Raw genomic sequence first — 17,068 nt, forward strand, 5'->3', positions numbered from 1 at the left:
ATCATCCATCCACCAAATTCAGAGATTTATATCCTTTTCCAGATGTTAGGGTGCCTCAAAACTTTGAGGTACCAAAATTCAAAAGATACGATGGTAGTGGGTGCCCCACAACACATCTAAAAGCCTTTTGTGGGGAACTCAATGCAATTGCTGGGAATGATGAAGCCTTGATACGGCTCTTTCAGAAATCCCTCAAGGGTAACGCTTTGGGTTGCCATACGTCACTCGATAGCTATCAGATTAGGACCTGGGAAAGACTTTTCTAGGCATTCATTGATCGATTCTCCTATAATCTGAACATGGCTCTAAGGAGAGCAGACTTGGCTGCCTTGAGATAGAAAGCCGACAAATCATTGTCTACGTATGTGGGACGGTGGCGAGCAATGGCCACCCGGATGAGGAACCCCATCGATGATGAGGAACAAATCTCCATGGTCATCTATTCAGCAAATCCGAACATTTCTGGATACCTGATCTCGTACCCATATGTAAACTTCTCCCAGCTCATACAAGCTAGAGAACAGGTAGAAGCCTAGATAAGATCCGGAACCATCTCCCCATGGCCGCACTAGGCCTACTCAATCAAGAGAAACAAAATTGAGGGGAAGCCCATCGGATATGTGAACGAGAACGGAAATGCTCCCGTACAACATACCACAAAAGTAAACAATATCGTGGCAGTTGCTCAAGGTAATTAATATGCTCAACAGCAAAAGCAACATCAAAATCGACAATACCAACCACTACAAACTCAACAAGGATACTAGGCATAGTCGCCTCAACAGCAACAATAACAACCCAGTGGGAATATGCAGTACTCATACAAGAACAAACAAGCGAGGTTGGCCAGGAAATTCACTCCATTGGCACAAACATACAATTTAATCATGACAATGTTAGTACAAAAACAACTTCTCACAGCACTCCAACCTCGGCCTCCACCAAATCCTTTGCCACCTAGCTACAATGAAAATGAGTATTGCACATATCATTAATCTCGAGGCCATCCAACAAACCGTTGTTTCGCTTTGAAACACGCGGTCCAAGATTTGATTAAAAGCCAAAAGATCATGATCACCCCACAAGCCAATGCTACGGCTCAGGCCAACATTCTTCAGAATCCCTTGCCATCACATCAAGTAGGTCCCAGCTCATCGAGCACCTCTACCATCAACAACATTAAGGAAGGACGTCCCTTGTACTCCATCCATCCCGCATCACTTCATACATGCAATCATGCCCGATACGGCAAATCGGTCATGGAGATATCGATGGGCACCCCACTTGAATCACAGGTACTTCTAGAAGCAGCACCAGCAGCACAACCTCTCATCCTCCAAGGGGCACCTTTAGCATCAAATCCCTCATATTCAAACAGGTCGAATTCTGAACCTCTTATCTTACAGGCAGGACTCCCAGATCTTGCCCCGTTAGTCTTGCAAGGGGCACCTCTGGCCCAGGAATAATCTCCTAGCTTCTTTCTCTTACCCCATCAACTAGCACATGCCCAAAGGATCCCTCCCTCACAAAACGCACCTCAAGGAAGGGAGGAGAATCCCATCCTGGAACGGCCGAAACCCTAGGAAAATTCGGTCGTACTCCAAGAAAAACCCCCATGTCCACCGCAAACCATGTCGAAATCGACAATATCTCCTCAATCTCAAGGTCAGGTATGTTTGGAAGGAAGGTCAGTTCCTTTCTACAACACAAAAGTAGTCCCATGGGATTACCCCAAATGTGCCGAGGTAAGCAACATGAACCCCAATGGTAGGTACTTCCGAAGAGACAATCAGAACCAGAAAGAAGCTCGGGGAGCTTTATCAGGAATGATTAATAAGGTTGAAGCTACCTATGATGTAGCAGCTCAGATCAAAACCATTCCTACACAAATCTCCATCTGGGAATTGTTGTGTACATCAAGGTCGCACCGAGAAATCTTTGCAAAGACCTTGAACGACGCACACATCTCTCCTGACGTACCACCCGAAATGGTGGCACATATGATAGGGCAGCTCCTCGCACTATAGGCAATCACATTTTCTGATGACGAGCTGCCACCAGAAGGCCGCAAGCACGGGCGTTCACTCAATATAGCCGTCAGATACAGGGATCTCAAGGTCCCCCTCGTCCTCATTGATAACGGATCGAGCTTAAACGTTTGCCCTATGAGGATTGCCGACCGTCTAGGGATCGAACTATCCTCTTTCAGACCCAGTAACATGAGCGTCAGAGCCTTCGATAACTCCCGAAGGCAAGTAGAGGCAGAGATAGACATAGAAATACAGATTGGATCAGACGTGTCCATTGTCACTTTTTAAGTTCTTGATATCTCTATCTCATTTAGTCTTTTGTTGGGACGACCTTGGCTCTATGCTGTTGGAGCAATCTCATCAACTCTCCACCAAAGGGTTAAATTTCCTTCTGAAAATCGAATCATCTGTGTACTGGCCAAACCTGAGATCATCCTACCGGCAGCAGTCAATACTCCAAAACCTGACATCTCAGTGATTGATATTCAGCATGCGGAGGATGACATATCATATCAAAGTTTCGAGTTCGAAATTGTGAATTCCATCACCAATTCCTACCCACTCGCTACAAAATATGTCATCCCCTCTGCTAAACGTCAAATCCTGGTACAGTAGTAAGGCAAGCTACGACAAACGAACGCAGACAAGGACTGGGGTATCAACCTTCACTGGAGGATCAGGCTGCAAGGCCTAAAAAGATATAACCATTCAAGTACACATCCATCCAATTTGTCAAATCCAGGGTGGTTTGCGTGGACATGGTGACCTCTCTCGAGGATCATTTCCAAAGGCTGAAGTTATTGGAGAATTTCAGCCAGGAGTCCATCTGGCCACCAATACAATGGGACAAGATCCTCAGGGCCTCAGAGGAACAACCCATGCCAGGGGCAAAACCACCGGACTCATTGGATGAAGTCAGGGGCACGAGAGCGGGATCATCCGCAAAGGATCCAGGGTAAGAGGTCCCCTCTATAAGACCAATAGGCAAGAACGGGGAGTCACCCATCCCCATCAACAGTTAGGGAGAGACCCTCCCATCAGCTACTCAAAACATTAAGGGGCAAAAGTAGCCCTTTCACTGGATCGAAAAAGGGAAGTGACCTTCCCTTGACTAGACAGACATCGAGATCCCACAGGAATGTGGATCGGAAGAGCCGGAAGAGCTCCAACTCTTAAACGAAGAAATTAGGTCAGATACAGACTCTGAACCCAGTCCAGCAGACATCATGGTCATCGTGATACACTACCCAAAAAAGGGGCAAATGATACAAACTACGTTAAATTTTTTCTACGGATATAAACCGTAGCTATAATTACTACGGTTTTAATCCGTAGCTAAAGAGTTGATACACCATTAATAATTAACAGTGTTATAAGGGGCTCTATGGGGCCTAAAAAACTATATATCTTCTATCTAAGCCATCCATATATTTGAAAATATTACTTTAGAGCATGAAATAAAAAATCAGATAGATCGAAGGCTCAAGTGGACCACATGGTAGGAAACATGGAGATTAAATCACATTTGATTCCTATGGTGTGGTCTGAAAAGGCCTAGCTATATGTCCTAGAGGGGAAGGGGGGGGGGGGGGGGGGGGGGGGTGAATAGGACAATGCCAAATAAAACTTATAACAGCGGAATTAAAAAGAATATGATAGCCAAAATAAATTACAATGCAAGAAAGTAAAATAGCCTCAAAATTCAGATCTTGAGAGGTTGAAACAAATGTTGTTCTAAGGACAACCTTACACCAAAAACTAGAGTTTATGGTAGGACAACCTTATTTCTAGAAAGATCTTTGTATCAAATCTCAAACCGAAGAGGAATACAGAAATAAATACAAACTGTATTGAAATAAATTGTAATCACAAATGTATTGTTCAAGGGACAGCCATACACCATAAAAATGGCAGGGCAACCTTGTTGGAACAACTTTTACAAGAAATTAAATATCAAACTGATAAAGGAATAGCAGAAAATAAATTCTAAACTATTACAACATTCTCACAATGCTTGAATTAAATGATTACAACATTCACCACCATACATACATCCCACAAAAGAATAATTAAAGATCAAAAGTATAAATCATTCAACCATAACACAAGGGATTATAGTGGTTCGCCTGTGTGTTCACCAACTGTTAAACAACAGCCACACAGAATGCTACTCCACTCCTAATATCCTCACACAGGGGATATTAGCGTTTACTAACAAAATAGGTTTTCCCAGGTTCACCCAAAACCTTTACAATTGTGTCTTTGTCTGTGGGCTTACACAATTAAAAAACCCCACTTCTGAGTTTTCCTGGCTCTCCTCAGATAACCAATACAACAAGATTTTTCTGGCAAATCTTGAAAGAAACCAAAACAAAAGGGAATTTACAATTAAATGTAAAATACCTGATTATCTCCTTCGATGTAGCAGCCCGGTAGAACCAAATCAGAGTAGATGATTGAATGTCCAAGTTCAATGTCCAGTACTCAATTATAGTGGTTCTAATTCTAATATATTTTAAATTAAACCAAATAGAGCTTGCCTTAATTAATTTTGATTCCAAAGAAAGGGAATAACAATTCCTCTTATCAAATTAGATTGGAATAGCAGAAACAAAATCAATTAAATAAAGCTAAGGAAAGAGAATATTAAATAAGCACACTTAGCTTAGATGGAGCACAGAATTATCTCTCAGAAGTTCGACGATGATTGGCTTGAATGGATTAATTAATTCAATGATTTCTTCTGAGATTCGTGCACTATTTATGGGTGAGCAGATCGCGTTTTCGACTGGTCTAGGGAGCTCTTCGACTAGTCGAAGCAATAACAGATTTTTGAAAGATCCGACGGGATAAGCTTTGACCGTTCTACGACTGGTCGAAGGTCACCTACGACTGGTCGTAGGTTTCCTTCGACTAGTCGAAGAACCTATAAAACATCGCTGGATTTCGAGTAGAAGATTTTCGACTGGTCGTAGATGCAGTCGACACTGTTCCTACGACTGGTCGAACAGATTCCTGGACTAGTCGAAGCCTAACAGATTTCATCCGAAATTTGTAACAAACTCACGACTGATCGAGGAATTTCTTAGACTGGTCGAAGCAACTCTAGGACTAGTCGAAGAAGGCTTAGGACTAGTCGAAGAACAGACCAAACTCATGTAAAATAAACATTCGACTTATGTATCCAAAATGACCTACTTCTAAGGTCAACCTATGGTCAGTCAAACCTCAATCATGAAGTAAGGACATTGAAACATTAGGAACTAGTGACCTTGAAGTATGAGCCTTGAAGTCTTGATGTAGTTGAAATCTTGATGAAGCTCAATCTTGAAAGTGTCTTGAGTTCTTTACAGACTGCCTTGTACTCTTCTTGAAGTCTAACAGCTTGAGTCTTGTCTTGTGAGCAGTTCTTGCATTCAAGATTGATCCTTGTATTTGTGAGCTTTGCTTGTTGTGAGCTTTAGCTTGTTTATGAATGTTGATCCTTGAGAGAGCTTCACTTATGCAAGTCATATATAACAGTGATTTTGGCACCACAAATTTGACAACAGACAGGGATATAAACTATAACACTTACAATCTCCCCCTTTGTCAAATTAGTGACAAAACACATAGCCAAGATAAATATAAAGTAAAACAACTGGTTAAAGAGTTATGAACCAGGTCATATCAACTGGCTTACCTGCAAATCAATATTCAACATTCAACATTATTCAACATTCAACTAGTTTCATTCAACTGGTTCAAACATACTCCCCCTGAGTAACATAACCAATGCTACTCTCTCACAATCACATCATTAAGAACAAACCATTCTCCCCCTTTTTGTCACAATATGACAAAGGAGAACAACAATAAAGGAGAACTAAATAAAGGGATATATGAGAGTAAACATGAGGAGTTATGAGAGTATAGTAAAACAGTAATAGAGATACTCAGCATAGCTTCACATAGAATAAATATCCAGCATAAAACATAGATAGTATCCAACTCAAAAACAGTCAACCAAGTACTAAGTTATAAAGTTATTACAGACCAGAAGTCTCATATAAACTAGTCAGAACCAGAACCAGATGATGGAGCAGGAATAGAGGGATCAAGTTGGTGCATGCCTTTGTTCAAACGCCTAAGATATTTGCGCATGTACTTGAATTGTAAATCATGAGCAACAGACATATTTTACAACTTTACATTTAGATTCTCAACTTTATCCTCTAATGCACTAAGACGTGCATCAACATCAGATGGTTCAAAATCTGGATCATTTGCTGAGTCAGAATCCAGTTCCTCAAAAATGTCATCCATATTAATGTCATCACCAGCTTCTTCATGACCACCACCACCACCACCACCTTGTTCAGGAAGTAGATCCAGCTTCATCTTATTGATATTAGTATTGTTGAAGATCAGATGATGGATAGGTGCCTCATCAACCAGCATATCGACTAACATATGAGTAGCCAATACAGTTATTAAATAGGCAAAAGGAATGTCACTATGACCAGGATGGAGTCTAAACTGAAGAATGAAATGACAGATTAAGGATGACAAATAAATCTGAGTACCATTGGAAATAGCATGGATAACACGAATCATAAACGAAGTCAAGTCAGATTTATTACCTGAACGAGGATACAGACTAGACACAAAGATTTTGTGGAGAATTCTATACTTAGGTAACAAATACCTTGCGGGAAGCGCATTCCCTTTTTAAGTCCATTGAACATCCATGTTGCACAAGTCTCTAGTGAGCATGCGTTTTTCAGCCATTGAGGGTTTATCAGTTAAGTTATGGATAGGAATACCCTCATCATTCACAGGAATGTCCATAAGGGCTGAAATTAAATGACGATCAACGTCAAAAGGCCCTTCTCTCGTAGATATTTTAAATGTTAAATTATCCTGTGAGAAAGCACTAATACATGTAAACATGGATTGGGCAATGGACCAGTATGCAGGCCCACCCCAATGTAATAAGTTAACCCAACCTACAGCTTTAAGCATAGGAAGGATGTCAAAAGGTGCAATATGATTAACATCAACAGGATGTTCAACAATAATATTACGTAATCTAATGTCCCTAACATATGATGGATCATCATTGGGAATAAGAAGATGACGTTTAGAGATAACGGTCGATCTGGAGGAAGAAGAAGGACTACGGGAAGTAGTTTTTCTACCTTTAGAAGCCATTTGCAACAAGGATTTCAAGGAATAAAGAAGCTGCAAAGGATTGAGAAGTGAGTTTACTCAAAACAGATTTTTCAAAATCCAAACCCCAAATCTCAATGAAATCCAAAATAAAAAGCTTCAAGCTAGAAAAGAAAACAATCTAGACACAAATTAGCAAGAAAAAGTGATTTGGAACACTAACCTTGAAGAACTTGAAAGATGGGTTCGACAAGTCGAAGCACGGCACTTTAGAGAAGAAAACCGAAATGAGGAAGAAAGCAAAAATCCTCAATTTTAAGTGATTCCCGAGTTCTACAACTGGTCGTAGATATCTACGACCGGTCGTAGGACGACTGGTCGTGTATACTCACGACTGGTCGAAGAATGCCCAAAATTCATATTTCTTGCAAATTATAAAAAAAATTAGAATTCAATCTAGCAAATATATACACTATAATACAAGTAGGCATAAATAATCAATTTAAAATGCACATGCCAAGATCAAATTTCATCTTTTTGAACCTGCTTTTATCGAGAGATTTTGTGAAAATGTCAGCTCGTTGATCTTCAGTAGGAATATATTCTAGAGATATAACTTTTTCTTCTACTAATTCCCTTATATAATGAAATCCAATGTCAATGTGCTTAGTACGAGAATGCTGAATAGGATTTTTTGAAATATTTATCGCACTGGAATTATCACAATGTAATAACATAGAATCCTGTTTAATTTCATAATCACTTAGCATTCGTTGCATCTAAACAAGCTGTGTACATGCATTACCAGCTGCGATATACTCAGCTTCAGCTGTTGAAAGTGATATAGAATTTTGTTTCTTACTAAACCAGGAAACTAGACAATTTTCAATGTAAAAACAACCACCACTGGTTGATTTTCTATCATCTAGATTACCAGCCCAGTTAGCATCTGAGTACCCAGCTAATTGGACACTAGTCTCATGAGGATACCAAAGACCGAGATTTACAGTACTTGCGACATATCTAATAATTCGCTTGACAGCAATCAAGTGAGATTCTTTTGGATCAGATTGATATCTTGCGCAAATACCAACACTTAGAGAAATATCAGGTCTACTAGCAGTTAAATATAACAAACTACCAATCATACTCAGATAAAGTTTTGAGTCAACATTTTTACCATAGAGTCTTTTGAGAGTTTCAGGGTAGTACTCATAGGAGTATCAAAATTCTTGTCATTCTCAAATCCAAATCTCTTGATTAGATTCAAAGCATACTTAGATTGAGAAATGAATATTCCTTCAGGTTGTTGCTTTACTTGCAATCCAAGGAAATAAGTCAATTCCCCAACCATGCTCATTTCGAACTGTGATTTCATCAAATCTGCAAACTCAGTAGTCAAGTCAATACAAGTTGATCCATAAATGATATCATCAACATAAATCTGCACCATTAAGATATGATCATTATGTTTTTTAACAAACAGAGTTTTATCAACAGATCCCATTTGAAAATTATGACTTAAAAGAAATTTCGTTAGTTTCTCATACCATGCCCTAGGTGTTTGTTTTAATCCATAAAGTGCCTTTTTAAGCCGATATACATGATCAGTATTTTTAGAATCTTCAAAACCCATAAGCTGTTTAACATAGACTTCTTTATGTAAATCACCATTTAGAAAAGTACTTTTCACATCCATCTAATAGATCTTTATCTTTTTAAAACATGCAATGGATATAAATAGTCTGATAGATTCAAGACGTGCTACTGGTGCAAAAGTTTCATCAAAATCAATCCCTTCAATTTGAGTATTACCTTGTACCACTAGTCTACCTTGTTTCTAATTATATTTCCACACTCGTCAGACTTATTTTTAAAAATTCATTTTGTTCCAATGACGTGTTTATCTTTAGGTCTTGGTACGAGATACCAAACATCATTTCTTACGAATTGGTTGAGTTCTTCTTGCATCGCAACAATCCAGTTCTCATCAGCAAGAGCTTCTTTTACGTTAGATGGTTCAATTTGGAATGTAAAACATACATAATTACATATATCCTCAAGTTGTCTACGGGTGCGAACACCGGTGAGAGGGTTTCTAAGAATTTGTGTGGTTGGATGATCTTTAACAGTCCTCAACTCAGAATCAGTCTGATTCGATGAAGTATCGGGTTTATCAATGATTAGTACTTCATCATTATATGAATTAGAAATTGGCGTGTTTAAGTGATCATCAATGACAACATTAATGGATTCTTGAATCACACCAGTCCTTTTGTTCAGAACCCTATAAGCTCGACTGTTTAAGGAATATCCTAGAAAAATACCTTCATCACTCTTCGTATCGAATTTTTTCAAATTTTCACGATCACGTAAAATATAACACTTGCTGCCAAAAACTCGAAAGTATTTAACAGTAGGCTTTTTATTGAACCACAATTCGTAAGCCATTTTATTTTTATCTTTGCTAGTGTAGACTCGGTTAATAATATAGCAAGCTGTGTTGACTGCTTCAGCCCAAAGATTTTTAGAGAGCTTCATGCTATTCAATATGACATTAGCCATTTCTTGAAGTACCCTATTCTTTCTTTCTACAATTCCATTTTGTTGTGGAGTTTTGGGAGAAGAGAATTCATGTAATATTTCTTGGTCGGTACAGAACTTCTCAAAATTGCTATTCTTAAATTCAGATCCATGATCACTACAAATTTTACTGATTTGAGAAGATTTTTCAGTTTGAATCCTTTTAAAAACTTTTCTTACTTCTTCAAGGGTTTCAGATTTATCCCTTAAGAAGACTACCCAAGTGAATCTAGTAAAGTCATCAACTATTACCAGGATATACTTTTTCCCACCACGACTTTCTGTTCTGGTAGGTCCTATCAGATCTATGTGGAGAAGTTCGAGTGGTCTTGATGTGGTATTTGAATTCACCTTTTTGTGTGAGTTCTTTGTTTGTTTGCCTATCTGGCACTCACCACATATTTTATCTAATTTTTGAAGTTTGGGTAAACCTCTTATAAGTTCTCGTTTGCTCAATCTATATAAATTTCGATAATGTACATGTCTAAGACGTTTGTGCCATAAATCAGTCTTGTCTGTATGGACCATGTAACATGTTTGATTAGATGAGCTGGATTCACTAATAATATAGCAATTTTCAGACGTTCTACGTCCAGTTAATATTACAGAACCCTTATTATTTAGTATCTCACAGCTTTGATTAGAAAACCGAACCCTATGGTTATTATCACATATTTGAGATATACTAAGCAAGTTATGTTTTAAGCCTTCAACATATAAAACATTTTTAAATACAGGAAGATTAAAAAGTTGAACCGTACCTTGGCCTATAATCTTGCAGTTGCTATCATCACCAAATGTGACTGAACCATCAGTCATATCTTTCAGATCCGTGAATAAAGCTTTGTCACCTGTCATATGCCTGGAGCATCCACTGTCTAGGTACCACTTTGAATGACTTGTTGCTTTGAAAGCAGTGTGAGCAACCAAGCAGGTAACATTAGGAACCCATTTCATAACTGTTTTGGGTTTAGGAACATAGTTGGTCTTCTTTTGTGTATATTTGTAGGAATGACCTATAGAGTTAGATTTTAAGAGCTCCTTGAGTAAATCAACTATCTTTTCAGCTAATGGATTTCGTTTCTTATTAAAGTTGACATGGCTGCTTCTAGGTTTTTGAAAAGTTTTTGAATTTCTAGAAAAATCTTGATAAGTACTTTTCCCTTTTGAGTTTGAGGACTCTCCTTTAACAAACATAGGAGGAGTATAATTTTGTTTAGGAGGTAGATTTTTATCATAGCCCAACCCGGATCGATCGCCACATTTTCTTGATCCGGATAAAAGTTTCTCTAACTTTGGATCACCTTGGGCATATTTCCATGTATCCTTTAAACTCAGAAGAGAAGATACTTTAGTTTTAAGTTTCTCAATTTCAGATTTTAAATCAATAATTAGGGAGTTTTCGAATTCCAAATCGCATTTTGATTTTTCAAAACAATCTGAAATTTGTGATTTTTCTAAGACAAGTGATTCAAAACAATTTTTGAGTTTAGAAAACTTTTCTTTTTGAAGTTTAAGTTTGACAGCAATTTTACAACTTTCCTTATATAGGGCATTGTAAGCGTCTTGAAGATCATCTTTATTTTCATATTCACTATTCAGATTTTCTTCACTTGTTGAGTCATTATCTGAAAATGTGAATTTGGCTAGAGTCATAAGAGCTTTAACCTCATTGCCCGACTCAGTTTCAGAATCTTCTGATTCAGAAGAACCTTCAGAATCAGATGATTCATCCCATGTAGCCAACATACCCTTCTTCTTGGGTTTGTCCCTTTTAGGACATCTATTTGCTAAGTGCCCATATTCGTGACAGTTGTAATATTGACTATCTTTCAAAGATTTTCGAGATTTGGGTCTAAACTTCTTTTTCTCATTTGATTTTTGAAAATCAACCCTTTTCTTGCTTTTGAAAATCTTGTAAAATTTCTTAGCTAAAAGAGCCATATCATCTTCTGAATCAGAATTTTCTTCTGAATTACATTTAGAAGATTTTAGTGCGATAGATTTACCTTTAGGAGCTTTAAAGTTTAACTCGTAGGTTTGTAGAGAACCAACTAGTTCTTCTACCCTCATATTATCCGTATCACGAAGTTCCTGGATCGCGGTTACTTTAGAATTGAACCGTTCAGGAAGTGAGTGTAATATTTTTGCACACACTTTACTTTCTGGGATTTTATCGCCAAGACCCCACATTGAGTTTACAATGTCATTTAATCTAGTGTAAAAGTCCATAAACATTTCATTTTCCTCCATATGAATTTCTTCAAATCTGGTTGTGAGGAGTTGGACTTTAGATTTTTTGACAATTATAGTACCCTCGTGTGTCATTTCTAATATATCCCAAGCTTGCTTTACAGTATCACAGGAAATGATTCTTTTGAACTCATACGGTGATAGTGCGCAAGTAATTGCATTTAGTACTTTAGCATTTGCACTACTCTCACTTTTCTGAAGAGTGGTCCATTGGTAATATGGTGTGACTTTCATAGATTTTGAACCATCAACCCCAGTAACTTCCATGATAGGAGGATTCCATTCAGTCATTGTGGCTTGCCACACATTTTCACCATTGATTTGAGGAAGATCCTCATTCTGGCTTTCCAATAGGCATAGTTGGAGCCATCAAAGGGTGGAGGCCTTGTGACTGAAAGGCTATCAAAATTTGACATCTTAAATAGCTTAAATCGTTAGCTCAGGAATTAAATCCAAGAATTAAAAAAGAGCTATTAAGCTCTGATACCACTTGAAAAGGCCTAGCTATATGTCCTATATGTGGGTGAATAGGACAATGCCAAATAAAACTTATAACAGCGGAATTAAAAAGAATATGATAGCCAAAATAAATTACAATGCAAGAAAGTAAAATAACCTCAAAATTCATATCTTGAGAGGTTGATACAAATGTTGTTTTAAGGACAACCTTACACCAAAAACCAGAGTTTATGGTAGGACAACCTTATTTCTAGAAAGATCTTTGTATCAAATCTCAAACCGAAGAGGAATACAGAAATAAATACAAACTGTATTGAAATAAATTGTAATCACAAATGTATTGTTCTAGGGACAGCCATACACCATAAAAATGGCAGGGCAACCTTGCTGGAACAACTTTTACAAGAAATTAAATATCAAGCTGATAAAGGAATAGCAAAAAATAAATTCTAAACTATTACAACATTCTCACAATGCTTGAATTAAATGATTACAACATTCACCACCATACATACATCCCACAAAAGAATAATTAAAGATCAAAAGTATAAATCATTCAATCATAACACAAGGGATTATAGTGGTTCGCCTGTGTGTTCACCAACTGTTAAACAACAGCCACACAGAATGCTACTCCACTCCTAATATCCTCACATAGGGGATATTAGCGTTCACTAACAAAATAGGTTTTTTCAGGTTCACCCAAAACCTTTACAATTATGTCTTTGTATGTGGGCTTACACAATTAAAAAACCTCACTTCTGAGTTTTCTTGGCTCTCCTCAGATAACCAATACAACAAGATTTTTCTGGTAAATCTTGAAAGAAACCAAAACAAAAAGGAATTTACAATTAAATGTAAAATACCTGATTATCTCCTTCGATGTAGCAGCCCGGTAGAACCAAATCAGAGTAGATGATTGAATGTCCAAGTTCAATGTCCAGTACTCAATTATAACGGTTCTAATTCTAATAGATTTTAAATTAAACCAAATAGGGCTTGCCTTAATTGATTTTGATTCCAAAGAAAGGGAATAACAATTCCTCTTATCAAATTAGATTGGAATAGCAGAAACAAAATCAATTAAATAAAGCTAAGGAAAGAGAATATTAAATAAGCACACTTAGCTTAGATGGAGCACAAAATTATCTCTCAGAAGTTCGACGAAGATTGGCTTGAATGGATTAATTAATTCAATGATTTCTTCTGAGATTCGTGCACTATTTATAGGTGAGCAGATCGCGTTTTCGACTGGTCTAGGGAGCTCTTCGACTAGTCGAAGCAATAACAGATTTTTGAAAGATCCGGCGAGATAAGCTTTGACCGTTCTACGACTGGTCGAAGGTCACCTTCGATTGGTCGTAGGTCACCTACGACTGGTCGTAGGTTTCCTTCGCCTAGTCGAAGAACTTATAAAACATCGCTGGATTTCGAGTCGAAGATTTTCGATTGGTCATAGATGCAGTCGACACTATTCCTACAACTGGTCGAACAGATTCCTGGACTAGTCGAAGCCTAACAGATTTCATCCGAAATTTGTAACAAACTCACGACTGATCGAGGAATTTCTTAGACTGGTCGAAGCAACTCTAGGACTAGTCGAAGAAGGCCTAGGACTAGTCGAAGAACAGACCAAACTCATGTAAAATAAACATTCGACTTATGTATCCAAAATGTCCTACTTCTAAGGTCAACCTATGGTCAGTCAAACCTCAATCTTGAAGTAAGGACATTGAAACATTAGGAACTAGTGACCTTGAAGTATGAGCCTTGAAGTCTTGATGTAGTTGAAATCTTGATGAAGCTCAATCTTGAAAGTATCTTGAGTTCTTTACAGACTGCCTTGTACTCTTCTTGAAGTCTAACAGCTTGAGTCTTGTCTTGTGAGCAGTTCTTGCATTCAAGATTGATCCTTGTATTTGTGAGCTTTGCTTGTTGTGAGCTTTAGCTTGTTTATGAATGTTGATCCTTGAGAGAGCTTCACTTATGCAAGTCATATATAACAGTGATTTTGGCACCACAAATTTGACAACAGATAGGGATATAAACTATAGCACTTACATGGTCCACTTACGCCTTCAATATATCTTAAGTTTTGTATCATACACTAAAATAATTTAATATAATTAATCGTCGGAATGGATAAACCAAATACATCATGGTGGGCCCCACGAAGCCCCTGTCAGGACCGTCCACGGTCTTTCTCACGAAACGACGCCCAATTTTGGGCGCGCGCCCAAAACGACCTCATTTTCTCTCTCTCTCTCCGTTCATTAATCCCCCCTCTCTCTCTGTTCCCTAATCCCCTTTCTCTCCCTCTCTCCGTTTCCCAATCCTCTCTCCCTCCCGATCTCTGCTCCATCTCTCATTCTCCTCCCTCTCTCTGCCGTCTCTTCTATCTCTCTCCATTGCAGTAGCCGTGAAGCTCCTACTCGAAGAAAAATACGCTGTGAAGCTCCTCTCAATAGGTTTGATATCTTCTTCTCTGTTTCTCTTTTTCTGTCTTTCAGATTTGATACATGCTAAATGTAAGATGAAATGGCATGCTATCTATTTGTTAAAATGGCTGGATGAAATGGCATGCTATCTGTTTGATGAAATGGCTAGATCATACAGTTCTTTTCGGAGGTGCTTTGCTGGCTTTAAGCATCTATAGCTTAAAAGTTTGGAGGCAGGGGAACTCCAGCTTACCATTCATCTTGGGGCAATCAGCCCTTACTGCTGCCCTTCTTGCAAAGCACTTTCAGACGTACTCTTTGACAAAGAAAGTCTTTCCTAATGGGTTCTATGTTGTTGTGAGTATTGCAATGCTGTGCTTTTATACCTATGTGATGCTTTCTGGAGGAAACCCACCACCAAAGAAGTCTAAGTTGGTAGCAAGTCCCCCATCGTAGCTTGAACTTCCAAATGTCAGACAAGAAGCCAATCTCTCTGTAGTTCTATCCATAAATTGCAGTTTGACATATCTGTCAATGCTTCTTCTAAATTGGTTGCGTTGCTGATTGCTATTGAGTCTAGCTGTGGTTCTAGGTTTGAACTTCGAACAGAGCCCCACTTGCATCATATTTTAATAGTATATACATACAGTAGGGTTCCCATGAGAAAGAAAAATGGTATAATAATACCAGATTGTAACATTATGAAGATGCAGCAAGTGCAAATAGTATGATCTGATAGGCTCTGCTGAGCTGAACTTGCATGTAGGGTTGGGCCTTTTTAGCCCTAATTTTGCTCTGAGGTTTACTCGTTGCTTTCCACCAAAACAACATATTACTCATGGATTTGATTGCCTTAATGAAATTTACTATTTGAGGACTCTTTTCTTAAAAATGGAAAAAAGAAAAAAGACAAATAGAAATTTTTTTCATTTTGGAAAAAAAAAAATCCTTGTGCAGAGAATTTCTCTTGATTTTCACATGTTGTTATTGCTGTTTCTACTGTGGCCCATGTGACGATCAAGAAGACAACTGACACTGTAATTTGAGATGAAGGGAACCTATTGTTGTTAGTGTGTTGACCATGCAGCCTAACTTGTGGCTTAACTTCGAAGGGAGATGAATAGGAAGCAGATTGCATCCTGACCGAGTCACGCATATTGATGAGGAAATGCAAATTTTCTTTGAATTTTCTTAAATTAATTGGTGATGCCATTTAAGTAATTCCATATAGCAATGTGTGTACTTACTTCTGAACATTAACATGAATCTGTTAGTCCGTTTCAAACTACCCTACATTTTTAATTTTATTTACAGATTTTGGTAGAGCACATCAGTGCAGTTCTTCTAGGATTAAAAGCCCGCAGACAAATTCTGTCAATGGGCCTTGCTGGTTGGGGTGGTCAGCGAGTTGAGTCAGCGAGTTTTAAAACTATGATCATGGTTAGGTTACCTATACTGAGCATAAATGCACAATCTCTTTTTTTTTTTTTTTTTTTTTTTTTTTTTTTTTTTTTTTGCTTCATAGTTGTTTAAGGATAACAGACAGTGAAGATGTCATGGTTCTTTAAATATGCATGTGGATTGAGTTTTCTGTATTGCCATTATATTCATGTGTGGTAATGTGAAACTTCTGATTCATAAATGTAAATAGGGTTGGGAATGTGAAATGAACACATTTTAGAATCACTATAATGAATGCAAATGTGGTTGTGAATGTTCTGTAATTCTTATTACAAACTGTAAATGCAAATAGGTTGTGATGGTAAAAACTTATCCATGCGCTAATTCATTGACCGACTTTTCCTGATTGTAGCAGAACCTAGACTTTGAAACTAATGTAGACACTTGTGAAGTGATGCAGATCAGTGGAGATGCATTCTAAGTGGTTCATAGATTAACCTTTTTTGTGATTACTGAGTTTGGTTGCAGGTTTTGTGAAGTGGTTTGTATCAGTGGTTTTTTTTTCAAATCAATCGTTACTTTCCTTTTGTGCACTCATTTCTAAACTGATATCCATCGATGCAGACCTGTCACCACATGTAGGAGTAGTACTTGGGCTTCATGCACTCATTTGTAGCCTGATTCATCAACTCATTTGTGTAACTGATTGACTTTTCCTTATTGCAAAAGATCCTAGACTTTTGTAACTAATGC

This window comes from Magnolia sinica, chromosome 12 (genome assembly GCF_029962835.1).
Source record: "Magnolia sinica isolate HGM2019 chromosome 12, MsV1, whole genome shotgun sequence".
In the NCBI taxonomy this organism is placed as follows: Eukaryota; Viridiplantae; Streptophyta; class Magnoliopsida; order Magnoliales; family Magnoliaceae; genus Magnolia; species Magnolia sinica.